At 51.2% G+C, this 13,097-nt stretch overlaps 1 protein-coding gene and 1 non-coding gene across 4 annotated transcripts in view; one reads left to right on the top strand and one right to left on the bottom strand.

Moving 5' to 3' along the window:
- CCDC88C (coiled-coil domain containing 88C) overlaps positions 1 to 13,097 on the top strand; it is a 130,211-nt gene that overhangs the window by 15,252 nt on the left and 101,862 nt on the right. The window lies entirely within an intron of this gene.
- TRNAR-UCG (transfer RNA arginine (anticodon UCG)) lies at positions 1,347 to 1,431 on the bottom strand. The gene has a single exon. It is a non-coding gene; the product is annotated as a tRNA-Arg (tRNA).

The raw sequence follows: 13,097 nt of genomic DNA, 5'->3' as shown, positions 1-13,097 counted from the left end.
TTCTCCAGACCTGAGGTGCCCACCTCCAGTGGGCGGAAGAGAGGCCACAGGGCACAGGAGGGAGTTCCCCAGCCTGGGAAAGGGCAAAGCTCATGGGGAGCTTTCTGTAGGGCGTGACACTTGTCCTGAGTCTTGGAGGATTGGCAGGGAGCTAGGCTGGCTGAAAATGGGGTGCGTGGAAGGGGGTGTCCTGGGAGAGGAAAAGCACCTGCAAAGCTGTGGAGACATAAGACAGTCTGAGGACTGATTGAATCACTTCAAGGTGGCTAGAGGTTGGGTGTCTTTGCGGGTGGTGATGGGGGGAGCCTGGAAAGATGAGGAGGTTTCAGGGAAGTGGATGCCATGCTAATGAATTTGAACTTCGTCCTAAAGGACTTGGGGATCTTTGGAGAGTTTTTAAAAGGGAAAGTTTAAAAAAGGCAATGCTGGCACCAGCATGAAGAACAGATTGGTGTCAGAGGGAGTGGGGAGTCAGGGCAGATCATGGGGGTCTGGACCAAGGCAGGGGCGAGGGGACGAATTCTGAGAGACTCCGTGGGGTGTTGCCCATATGGGGCTATGGATAGCAGCGTGCTTGGTGCCCCACCTGGAGCGAGCTTCTGAGGGGAGGGCAAAATGCATTACCAGACCCAGGACCACTGAGAGCTGCAGCAGATCTGACCCTCACTCCCACCAGGGTCCTGGGGTTCAGGACCCGCCCGATGGAGTGGCCGTGACTCTGAGTCAGCTGGAGGGGGGCAGCTTTCAGGGCCACTAGAACTCTGTTTTTCTACACAAAACAGAAGGTATTTACTCCTGACCTGTGACCCTTCCTGTCCTGCTGACCAGGGTGGGGCAGGTGGGGCTGAAGACCCAGGGTCATGTGCTTTGCAGTCCCAAATCTACCAAGAGGCAGGTTTTGTTTCTGCAAAATGGGAGACTAAGTGTCAGTTGAACTTGATTTATTTGTTTTTTTCTCCTTTTTTGTTTTAGAAGAAATGCTGTTGAGGCATATGAAATAGCAAGCAGGAACTTCGAGACTTAGTTTTTACCCCCGTCAGAAGGCTAGAAGAAGATAACCGTGCTTCCTATGAGCCAGGCCCTGGCATAGTGGGGAGGAAATTGCTGTCCCCATTTTACAGATTAGAGAAGGGAGGCTCAGCAAATAAGATATGGAAACAGCCCCGGAGAGCTGCAGGGTTTCTTGGTCGTTGGTTGCTTGGTGAAATGCCTTTCTTTTTTTTTTTTTTTTTTAACGTTTATTTATTTTTGGGACAGAGAGAGACACAGCATGAACGGGGGAGGGGCAGCGAGAGAGGGAAACACAAAATCTGAAGCAGGGTCCAGGCTCTGAGCCATCAGCCCAGAGCCTGACGCGGGGCTCGAACCCGCGGACCGCGAGATCGTGACCTGAGCCGAAGTCAGACGCTTAACCGACTGAGCCACCCAGGCGCCCCTGAAATGTCTTTCTAAGAAGCCTTCTGTAGTCCATTGTGTAGGGAGATAGCTTGCTGTAGGTAGAGAGTCTGTTTTATAAAGGTTGGCAGGGCCACCAGGATCTGTACTGACACCAGAGTGAGGTGGATCCTGAGTTCAGAAGCTTCGCGTGGTGGGCCAGGCTGGGAGCGCTGCTTCCTGAGGCTCTCCCGTGTTGAAAACTAGATTTCACACCAGCCTGGAGCCCCAGAGGAAGGGACTGGATTGCTTCAGGCACCTTATGAGGCCAGCAGTTCCGGGGTTGGGCGGTGGGTGGGATGGAGGGAACAGCTGGCCTCAGACTTCATCCTGCACCCCCAGAGCAGCAGGAAGCAGAGAATCGGGGTTAATTGCAGAGGGTGGGGAGGGGTGAAAGGTGGGTCTGATGTAATTAGTGGAGCTGGAATTTGGCCAGGCCATGGAGGCTGAAGGCGAGGAGGGGAGAGAGAGAGACACACACACACAAAGACAGAGGAGGCGGGGGAGTATGTGTATAGACACCATCCTTTCTGGTCTGCGTGGGCTCCCCCTCCTGGCCTTGATTCCAGACCTTGAACTGTTGGGGCTTTGCCTCCTGTCCCTGAGCTGCCACGCCTTCCCTCCCAGGTGCTGAGGGTGCCACCCAAGGCCCCTTGGGTTGCCAGCTGGCTTTGGGCTGTTCACAGCACGGAGCCCAAAAACCTGGTACAGGATTGGCCCAAGGGACCCACTCAAACCTCTGCTTCTGCGAATCCGAACTTTGTCCCGGCTCCTCTCCTTCTGAACGGCCCTTCTTTCCTGAATCCTGTTTCTGATACATGTTCTCTCGCCACGAATTTCCTTCTCCACTTTTAGCTCAAGTTTTCTCATAGCCAGTGGCCATTCGTTTAAGAAGGGTCTTTTTGTGAGCCCTTCCCCCAAGGTCTGGGCACAGAATGGAGCGGGGGGGGGGGGTGGAAGCTTGGCTGGGGGCGGGGGGGGGGGGGTCACCCCACCACCGGGCAGGTGGTTTGAGTTTGTGCTTCCAGCAGAATATTGGCTAAGCCAGGCCGCGAAGCTCTCCGATGCCGAGGATGGGCCATGCGGCTTGTAGGTGGAGCGAGTTGGCGTCCTTTGTTGCTCACACATTCAGAGCGGAGCCGAGAGTGTTGAGAATCCAGCACTGCTGGGTGAATGAAGGAGGTAGAAACAACTTTCGTAGTGCACTAGGCACCAGAGACGTAGGAAGCGGTTAGAGGCACCGATGCCCTTTGTGACGAAAAGGAGGGAAGTGGATTTCTCAAGGTTTGAGAAAAAAAGAAGGGTCTCTCCCTTGCCTTGGGTTTTGGTGTTTGGTGCCGAGATCAGCATGTGGGACGTTACAACTCCTTTGTCAGGAGGAGTCCCTGAAGAACTTGCCCAGGCAGGCTTCGCCCCTCCGTAAAGCCGCCCGCGTGGCTCACGTCCAGGGCTAATAGCAGTTTTCCTTATTCAGCCTTTCTTTCTGGAAAGGCAGAGTTTTTCTCCTACTTGGCCACAGATTCAGGGCCTTGGTCCTTAATCTTAAGATAGAATTGCAGTCGTTTTTCTGGTATTGAGGAGGAAGACCAAGGAGGATGAGGAAGTACTCTTAAATCGGTGGGTTCAGCAAGGTTGATGGAGGTGTTGAAGAGGCCCCCAGTTCTGAGTTTGTTGGTGGTATGTTCATGGAAGGTGGAGGTTTTGGAAGGGCTGTGCCAGCTACACCCTGCAAGGTTTCCACTGGCTTGGGATTTAGGTTTCTCAAGAGGTTAAAGGGGGGAGGGAGGTGTTCGAAGTATAGGGCCATGCTTTGACCCTATACCCTATACTGATGGGGCAAACACAGCTTCGGGGGGATCGGGGGAGCCTCCCATTGCTTCTGTCCACCTAGAAAAGGAGGCAAAACTGAAAAGAACAAGCCCTTCACTCAGGGTCTCAGAATCGCAATTCAGGGAGCACCAAACATGACCGAGTAACCAGAGAGTGGGGTTACTGTGTGGGGAAAGTAAGGGGTTTTTATGAGAAAGAAGAAAAGGGGGTGATTACATGATGCCGATAGGGAAAAGGAGAGAAAAAGCCTGCTGACATAGGCCTGACGGATTGAGCTGCTTCTGATGACTTATCTCATTGATTATTTTATTGAAGCTACCAAACACAACCATCCCTGATGTGTATTAATTAATTTTACTGTCCTCATATGATACAACTGCCAGTTGCTCTGTTGAAAGTTTACGAGCAACTGCTAGTAAAACTGTTGCCACTTCTGGCCCAGTTCAAGAGTTCGTATCAGTTGGAAAGGAAAGTGGAGCTTGAAAGCAGGGTGTCCAGAAATGTCGTACGGTGGCACACTTCCGTTGGCTGGGAGGGGGTAGTCGGGTTTGCTTTCTCAGCTGGGGGCAGGATGTTAGCCACTCGCCCGTGGAATGGATGAGCGAGCTCTGTGGGGGCGAAGGCCAGGAAGGTGAAGCCAGAGGGGGAAGAACCAGATGGAAGCTGGGGGGCGGGGGCAGAAGTAAGGGCAAACTCCACTGCTTTGTCAGGTTGGGTCATGTTATTCTTTCAAGGGTCTAGAAACTTGTGTGTCCCTGTTCCTACCGATGTGACTTAGGCTGGATCATTGAACCTCCCCTGTAAAGTGTGGGTAATACCATATTGCAGGTTGTCATGAGGCTCAGGTGAAATAGTGCCAAGTTTCTTGAGTCTGTGAATGCTCATGGCAGTGGCTCCTCTCCCAGGCTGACCTGGCATTTGGTCAGTATGAAGGGGCCAAACACAGCACAAAAAGGAACTGTAAGCCTCTGTCTGCAGAGGCGCGGGATCCTGCAAGCTCACCGCTCAGATTGGTGACCTCGGGCAGCTTCATCTCTGAGAGTGTTTATCTGAAAACGAGGATATGAATAGCGCCTGCCTCAGAGACTATGAGGAGGGTTGAATGAGGGCCTTGTGCAGGTTCCCTGCCAGCCGTGAGGATAAGATGCACACTGGTGGAGCAGAGGGTATCGTGGGCAGGTCTGCCCCTCTGGGCGTGCTTCGTTGATTTCTTAGTGGGTGGCTTATGGACGGGCCCTTCCAAGAGGTTCACTGTGATTGGTTTGGGTTAGTCCAATGAGCATGCACGTATGTGCTTGATTTGCCGTACATATTTTTCTCCTATATGAGCTTTTTAAAAAGTTTACTGTGTGCTCATGGTGTGGAGTGTCTTAGGCCTATTACACATATTATCTCATGATTTTATTTGCCACCAGCAGTGAAACACCTTAAAAGTAGGCACTACATCTTTGTGTCTCACCCCATCAGCATGGAAACATTTCAGCGTGTGTTAGAGACAAGATACGAAACAACAGAACAGACAACGACTCACTCTGGAGTGAGTCTGGAGTAAGTAAATTCAGAAAGTAAGTCCTGGCATTCAGGGAGTTCATTACTGTGCTGGGCTTGGACCCAGGATCCTATCTCTAGGCGAAAATAGTCCTACAGAGTTCCCTGACCTGTTGCTTCTTTCTAGACTAATTGGAAGACAGGTCCGTGTGTGTGTACATATATGTGCATATATGTACATTTAATGTTAATTTTTGAGAGAGAGCAAGTGAGCACAAGCAGGGGAGGGGCAGAGGGAGAGAGAGACACAGAATCCGAGGGAGAGGCTCGAGGGGCTCAAACTCACGAACTGAACCATGAGATCATGACCTGAGCCAAAGTCAGAGGAGCTTAACCACTTAACGACTGAGTCACCCAGATGCCCCAGGGCCTTGCTTTTTTCATTCTGTGTGTCCCTTGAGTGCCTGACACACATCAGGGACTGGGGACCTGACTGTTGAGGAGGTCACTGGGGGCAAATGAGATCGAAATGGGGTGGGGTGGCTGGAGCCTTTGAATCCCACTCTTAGAGGGGACCCCCGCTGCTTTCACACCAACCTGCAAGCTTTCATGTGGTGTTTGCTTTGTTGATGGAGATGCCATCTGTCAGGTACTAGGGAGGCCCAGTCCCTGGGGGGTGGAAATTAACATTGATTGTTTTCAACTTTGTCTAGCCAGTTTGGCTCCCCTGAGGTTAGTAATGTTTAGGCTTAATGGCTTTAAAACTTTAAAAATGAATGCCTTCTTTCCAAACCACAGCAACCAAACAGGCTTTTCCTCCTGCTCTTGTAACCAGTCAGAACAGTTTACTTTCCTTTAAAATGTGGAATTGTGGCTGCTTAAAGTATCAAACTCTGGGGGTGCCTGGGTGGCTCAGTTAGGCATCTGACTTCAGCTCAGGTCGTGATCTCACAGCCCTTAAGTTCAAGTTCTGCCTTGAGCTCTGTGCTGACAGCTCAGAGCCTGAAGCCTGTTTCAGATTCTGTGTCTCCCTCTCTCTCTGCCCCTCCCCTGCTCCTGCTTTGTCTTTGTCTCTCTGTCAAGAAAAAACAGTAAAAAAAAAAATTTAAAAAAAGTATCAGAAACTTTGAAGCAGGTTGTCACTTCTTGTGCCAAGTTGGTCTTCTAGCCACTCTCTCCTTTTTACGGTGAGAATTCTGAATGTTGGAATTTTATAGCATAGAGCTTACAAAATTGGACTTTTCAGATGGAAAGGGACTAAGTCGCAGCTGTACATGTCCCAAGGTTGAGATGCCAGAAAAATGAAGAGTGGGTGGTTTCTTTAGCTGCCTAGGGTAGTTAATCCAAAATGGCTTGCCCCCACTTTCCGAGGAAGGCAGATGGAGACTGAAGTATAGGTCGCCTGGGAGGAAGAAGTGCTTAGATCTGACCTGCTTCTCTTTCCATCATCTGTCATCATCCTGGTTTCTTCCTTTGGGAGGTAAACTCTCAGGCTGCCTTCACCTCGTTTGCCCCCAGCCCATGTGCTGGGGCCTGGGGGTGGGGGGTGGTGCTCTGGACAGTGTCCTTCCTGGACAGTGTCCTCCCAAATGTTCTGTAGACAGTAGACAGCAGGGTCTTTCCTCCCCTGGCGCAAGCGACCTGACCCCTCTAAACCATTTCCTCCTTTGTCTAAGGGGAATAATTGTACTTGACTCCCTGGGTCAGAGTGCTTGCACTCCCGCGTGGCACCTGCTGCAGAGCTGGAGGCTGGTGCTGGCAGACTGTGCCTGTTACCAGGCTGTAGTACTTATGTCTTTGCCCCACTCTGTGCCCGCCTGCCTCCCCCTCCACTCCTGTGTCTTGTCTTAGTACTTTTTCCTGTCAGAGCACCTTACCTTGGTCTTCCTCTGTGAACGTAGGTTTATTTGTCTTCCTGAGCCCTGCCATTTCAGCTCCTACCTGCTTTTCTAGGTCCTGCACCCGTTTCCAGCTTTTTTCTCAGGGCAGGAACTGGCAGCCTTGGACTTACCAGGGACTGGGGGCAGTAAATGCCGACTGATGGGCCGCCCGGCCACTTGGTGTCTGAAAGAAGCAGTGCGCCTGCCCCAGAGGGTCCAGGACCAGCCTGAGTACTGCTGCAGGCAGCTTTAGGTGACAAACTAGACTCCACTGTCCCTGCTGTGGTGCATCGCCTGCATTGAAACTGGGTCTTTATCCATCCGGTGTTCAAAAACTGGGAGAAATTGGGGCGCCTGGGTGGCGCAGTCGGTTAAGCGTCCGACTTCAGCCAGGTCACGATCTCGCGGTCCGTGAGTTCGAGCCCCGCGTCAGGCTCTGGGCTGACGGCTCGGAGCCTGGAGCCTGTTTCCGATTCTGTGTCTCCCTCTCTCTCTGCCCCTCCCCTGTTCATGCTCTGTCTGTCTCTGTCCCAAAAATAAATAAAAAACGTTGAAAAAAAAATTAAAAAAAAAACCCAACAACTGGGAGAAATTGATTTCTTAAAAAAAAAAACAAACAAAAAAAAGAGGTCAGAGTGGGAGAGAGACAAAGCATAAGACTGTTAAAAATTGAGAACAAACTGACGGTTGATGTGGGGTGGGAGGGAGGGGAAGGTGGGTGATGGGTATTGAAGAGGGCATCTTTTGGGATGAGCACTGGGTGTTGTATGGAAGCCAATTTGACGATAAATTTCATATATTAAAAATGAATAAATAAATAAAGGCAAAGCCTCTTTGATGAACCCTTTCACAGCCTTTTTAAACAGAGAGTAATTGGAATCGTCACCAGTGAAGGTTTCCTCTTTTCTTTTTTCCTTTCGAAAGTGTCTTCCTCTAGTTCTGAATGACTGAGGTTCCTTCCCTGCTCTGGGAGGTCAAGGTCAGGACATGGGACTTCCATTTCCATAACCATCCTCCTCCTCCAAAGGGTCTAGTTGGGTTGGGTTCTTTTGGGAGGGGGGCACGTGGTGAGAAGGGATGGTCGTGCCAAAGTCCATAGGTCATTTAAATTCCCAGGTGTGTGTGAGCTCCCAGGTATAGTCTCTGGAAAGGAGAGCTTGAACCACTGGGGAAGATCAGGTTGGCAGGAACAGGGTCAACTGGGAGCAGCTATTATGGTGGTCCTGATGATAGCTGCCACCCTGAGAGTCCCCAGAAGGCCTGGAGCAGCCAGATGGAGCTGGGAGGTGAATTCATGATGTGACTCTGAAATGCGAGTGTATGTTCACATTTGGATGGGAAGAGCTTAGAAAGTATGAGGTAATTACCAAAAAAAACCAAACCAAAAAAATATGGTATGCTCAGGAAAATTGAACTTTTAGGGGTGCCTGGGTGGCTCAGTCGGTTGAGCGTCCGACTTTGGCTTAGGTTGTGATCTCAAGGCTTGTGAATTCGAGTCCCACCTCAGGCTCTGTGCTGACAGCTCAGAGCCTGGAGCCTGATTCTGATTCTGTGTCTCCCTCTCTCTCTCCCTCTAACCCACTCGCATTCTGTTTCTGTCTCTCTCAAAAATAAATAAACATTTAGGGGCGCCTGGGTGGCGCAGTCGGTTAAGCGTCCGACTTCAGCCAGGTCACGATCTCGCGGTCCGTGAGTTCGAGCCCCGCGTCAGGCTCTGGGCTGATGGCTCGGAGCCTGGAGCCTGTTTCCGATTCTGTGTCTCCCTCTCTCTCTGCCCCTCCCCCGTTCATGCTCTGTCTCTCTCTGTCCCAAAAATAAATAAAAAACGTTGAAAAAAAAAAAAATTAAAAAAAAAAGAAAAAAAGAAAAAAAAATAAACATTTAAAAAAAAATTAAAAAAAAAAGAAAATTGAACTTTTAGTCTTTAAGGAGGCTGCCTGGTTTTCGAAATCCTCTTTGACTTAAAAGGCAAGGAACACCACCCACGTTCACAGCAGCATTATTCACAATAGCCAAGGTGTAGAAGTAATAACCCAAGTGGGTGGATGGGTAACAAAATATGGTGTGCGTACACACAATGGAATATTAGCCTTAAAAAGGAAGGAAATTCTGACACCTTCTACAACATGGGTGAACCTGGAGGACATTAGGCTAAGTGAAATAAGCCAGTCACAAAAAGACGAATACTGCATGATTCCACTTACAATCAGGGACCTGGAACAGTCAGATTCATAGACCTAGAAACCGTTAGGATGGTGGTAAGTGCAACGGTGTGAATGCGGTAATGGTACTGACCCGTACGCTTAAAATTGGTTAAGATGGTAAATGTTAATGTGTATTTTACTTGGTTTTAGGTTGTGTGTTCTACCATAGTCTTACCCCAAAAAAGGACTGAACCCGTTACCCTTTCCTTCTGGAGGCCCCTGTTCTCTCCTCTCTCCGGTCCTTGGGAGAATCATTGTTTCGATTTTTTGTTTTGTTTTCGGCTCTGGGAATCCCCACAGTAAAGTGAGACCAGCTGTTGGCTTTTTGCATCTGGTTCCTGGAAGGTGGCTTCAGTGACACTTTTCAAAGGGTGCTGCGAGGGTAGCTGTGGGCTTTACCTCTTAGGGTCTGGCAGTGTGGATTTGAAACAGCCAGTTAGCAAACAAAGAGATTGAACTGGTGTGTGCCCCACGAAACCTCACAGCCCCACAGGTTTCTGCGGTTGAGGGGCTTTATTTGGTGTTGATACCTGTGAGATAGCCAGCTTGCATGATTTCTGCATTTAACACACAGCTCATGGCATGCTTTGGGTGTTGCGCTGAGTTAGATGGGTCCCCACCCTCTATGGTATGGTAATGAGTATGGTAATGAGGTAGAGATGCTAAAAACATAAATGGAGAGGATGATAGGAGGTTTTTGTGGAACATATGGCTCTGTGCCAGATGCTGGTCTCCTATTTTCTGGAGGAATGAGGAGAGTGTCTAATAAGAACATACGTGATGTTAATCATAAAGGGCTTGAGACCCCAGCCCCAGCTTAAAAGTGCTGTGTCTCTGCCCCGTTTCGATGGCTTAATGACAGTGGGGGGCTACTTGAACAGGGTCAGTCAGCATTTCTTTTATTTTCCTTTCCTTCCCCCGCACCGCGCCCCCCCCCCCCCGCCATCTTTTTTTTCTTCTTGTTTATTGTAAAGGAATAACCTTTTCACCTGGAGTCATTGTAGGGATTTTTCCACATCAAAGCAATTAATCTTGAGTCCTGGCAGCCAGGATACTCCTGCTGATGATGGATAGTCCTAAGATATGAGGACTTTTTAAAAGTTCCTGCTTAAATCAAGCCAGGATTAAATTGTCAGACACAGAAGCATCCCTTTCCCCTTGAGGTCTTCTGGGTCTAGGTCAGTGACTTCATTTTTGAATTGGAATCACATCTGTCCAGAAGAGAAGTTGGGAGGCAGTGAGGGGCATGGTGGTAGCAGAGGTGAGAACACACAACCCCTCCAATTCCCATTTTAGTGTCTGGACTTGGAGGGAGAGTGGATGGAGCCATTTTTCTTCTCCCCTTACCTACCCCTACATGACCTATAAAGGCCCCGCTCGGCTGTTAGCTGCTGAGGCCTTAGTATGAACTAATCTGACCCTCTTCCCTGTGGAGGACAGGAATGCTCCCTGTGCACCTCGGTTTTTCTTGGATCTGCTGCTGGTCTGGCATCCAGACTAATGTCCTGCCTTGGGCTGGTGGGCACATGCTGGAGGGAGGGGTCCTTTTCCATCTGGAAGTGAGCCGTCTCCGCACCCCATGAAGGAGACCTTGGCCTGCTCTGCAGAGCGAGGTACCTGGATGCTTGCTTTTCTGTCTTCTGTTGTTACCACGTAAACGATGGCCATCTGAGTAAAACTTCACATTAAAGGACAGAAGGCAGATGTCTCCCTGCCTTCCTGCCATCTCAGCACATCAGAGGGGCTCATAGTTCACCATCCTTCCCAGCCAAAATCTCTTTGCTAAGAAGGGAGTCTCTGGCTTTTGTGGGGACAGCTGGTGGTTATTAATACCCGAGGAAGTCCGTCACACAGGCCCCAAAGGGGAGGAGTTAGCATCTCTCTCCCCAAGCATGCTTCTGAGGCACAGCCTGCTGTGAGAACAGACCTCGGTCTTTATTTGGTTGCAACGTCATGTGTTAGAGTGTTCCAATCCTTTTTTAGTCATTTTCTGTGCTTCCCAAGTGGCTGACAGCTTGCCATGTGTATTTCTTGTTTACAGATCCGTTTGAGAGCTTATTGTGAGCATCTGAGTGCTGTCCTGAGCAGCAGACACACTCATAGTGTGCTCTTGCCATAGCTTGTGTCACCCAGGAACGGCTCAAGTCCTCAGCTGGGATCTCGAGTCCCCATGGTGGACTGGGACAGATGCCTTAGCCTGGGGTGTTGCTGGGGCAAGTGCCACCTGGTTCCTGCCTGGACCTCCGAGTGTAGGAAGCCCAAGGTTTAGAGGAAGCATCAGTGCTCTGGAAAGCTGGGCTGAAGCCCAGAGCTACCCTCATTCTACACAAGCAAGGGGGTCAGGGTGGGGGAACGGGGGGCGGTGGGAGAGGGGCTCGGCTGGGGCTATGCAGCGAGTTAACAGCAGAGCTGGAACCCAGCTCTCATGTGACGTTACAGAAATCTGGTCATACGGTGACTGGGGCTCATTTACCACCCCGATCCTCTCTCATGCTAGCCAGAGGCACGGCTGGGACATGCCTGGGGCCTGATAAATGTCCCTCTGTGGTGTTAAGGCTCAGGAGACTGTGACAGAGGGGTGTTTCAGAACAAGCCCTGCTGGGGTGTGGCTGGTAGAGGGTTAAAGCCAGGAGGGAAATGAGAGACCCAGTGTGGTGGTGGTGGTCTCACCCCAGAATACCTAACATGCTGCACGTGTTCCCCGCCCCTCCACAAAGTGAGAGATTTGGCTTTTTTTTTTTTTTAATTATTTATTTTTGAGACAGAGACAGATGATGAGCAGAGAGAGGGAGACACAGAATCTGAAGCAGGCTCCAGGCTCTGAGCTGGCAGCACAGAGCCCGACGCGGGGCTCGAACTCACAGACTGTGAGTTAATGACCTGAGCTGAAGTCAGACGCCTAACCTAACCAACTGAGCCACCCAGGTGCCCCCGGGGAGATTTGGCTTTTAACTGGCCTGGGTGGGCTTGGTCGTCAGTGTTGTTTAAAAGCTGTCTTGGATGCTTGTAATCAGATGATTGTGATGCGCAGCCAGGCTGAGAACCACTAATCCTGTTCCGCCTGCTCCTCGTTTAGCAAATGGGAAACAAACACAGGGCCTTTGAGTGGTTTCCTTTTGTCCCTTCTGTGATTCGGAGGCAGCGGGCAGCTGAGTCCCTCTTGGCTCCCTTCTCCCAAGATTGCTGTCTCATCTCCTATCCCTGTTTCCCCGTCAGGCATCAGCCCGGGATCTTGGTGAGGCTGTGGAAAGTTGCTGGAGCAGCACTGGGGAGCCTGTATACTTGGTGTAGACAGATCGACCTGAGAAGGCCTGAGTGTGCTCCCCAGTGCCTTTCTCCAGCCTAACAAGACAGGGCAGGATGGCTTGTTTGCACCTGGCTTTGGAACTTTGGGGGAGCCAGAAAGTGAGCTCTCTCCCATGCGTGCGGCAGCTGTCAGCCCTGTGCCAGGGTGGTTTTGTCTAGAGAGTGATTCCTACACTGTGTGCTGCTCAGGAGGCTTGGCCTGGGTGGGTTTCTGGGAGAGGACACAGTGGAGCTGGAAACATGGCCTGAGCCACTTGGCCAGGCCTCCCAGGCTGGCTGACTGCCTCCTCTGTCTCCTCCCCCATCTGTCTCCTCCCCCATCTGTCTCCTCCCCCATCTGTCTCCTCCCCCCTCTGTCTCCTCCCCCCTCTGTCTCCTCCCCCCTCTGTCTCCTCCCCCCTCTGTCTCCCCCCCCTCTGTCTCCCCCCCCTCTGTCTCCCCCCCCGTCTCCCCCCCCCCCCCGTCTCCCCCCCTCTGTCTCCTCCCCCCCTCTGTCTCCTCCCCCCTCTGTCTCCTCCCCCCTCTGTCTCCTCCCCCCTCTGTCTCCTCCCCCCTCTGTCTCCTCCCCCCTCTGTCTCCTCCCCCCTCTGTCTCCTCCCCCCTCTGTCTCCTCCCCCCTCTGTCTCCTCCCCCCTCTGTCTCCTCCCCCCTCTGTCTCCTCCCCCCTCTGTCTCCTCCCCATTCTCCCCAGCGAGGCTCTCAGGAAAGCACTGAGCTCTTAAAGCAGGAGACTGTGCATAGCCTCCAGGGGCTTACCTTCTCAACACAGGGTCCTTCGAACCAGAACTGGCTTGTCTTAGAGCGCCGACCTGCTGTTGGTAGAGACCTTGGAGGTTGTTCTTAGGCAAGTGTATTGTTTCTGTTTTGGTGGCCACATGGTGTGATTATCCCTCTTTGAGCTTTAACCATCTAAAGGGGTTATTCCGTCCAAAGGGTGGCGGATGCTTTCCTCCCA

This window comes from Neofelis nebulosa, chromosome 7 (assembly GCF_028018385.1).
Source record: "Neofelis nebulosa isolate mNeoNeb1 chromosome 7, mNeoNeb1.pri, whole genome shotgun sequence".
Classification (NCBI taxonomy): domain Eukaryota; kingdom Metazoa; phylum Chordata; class Mammalia; order Carnivora; family Felidae; genus Neofelis; species Neofelis nebulosa.
This window is presented reverse-complemented; position numbering and strand designations above follow the sequence as displayed.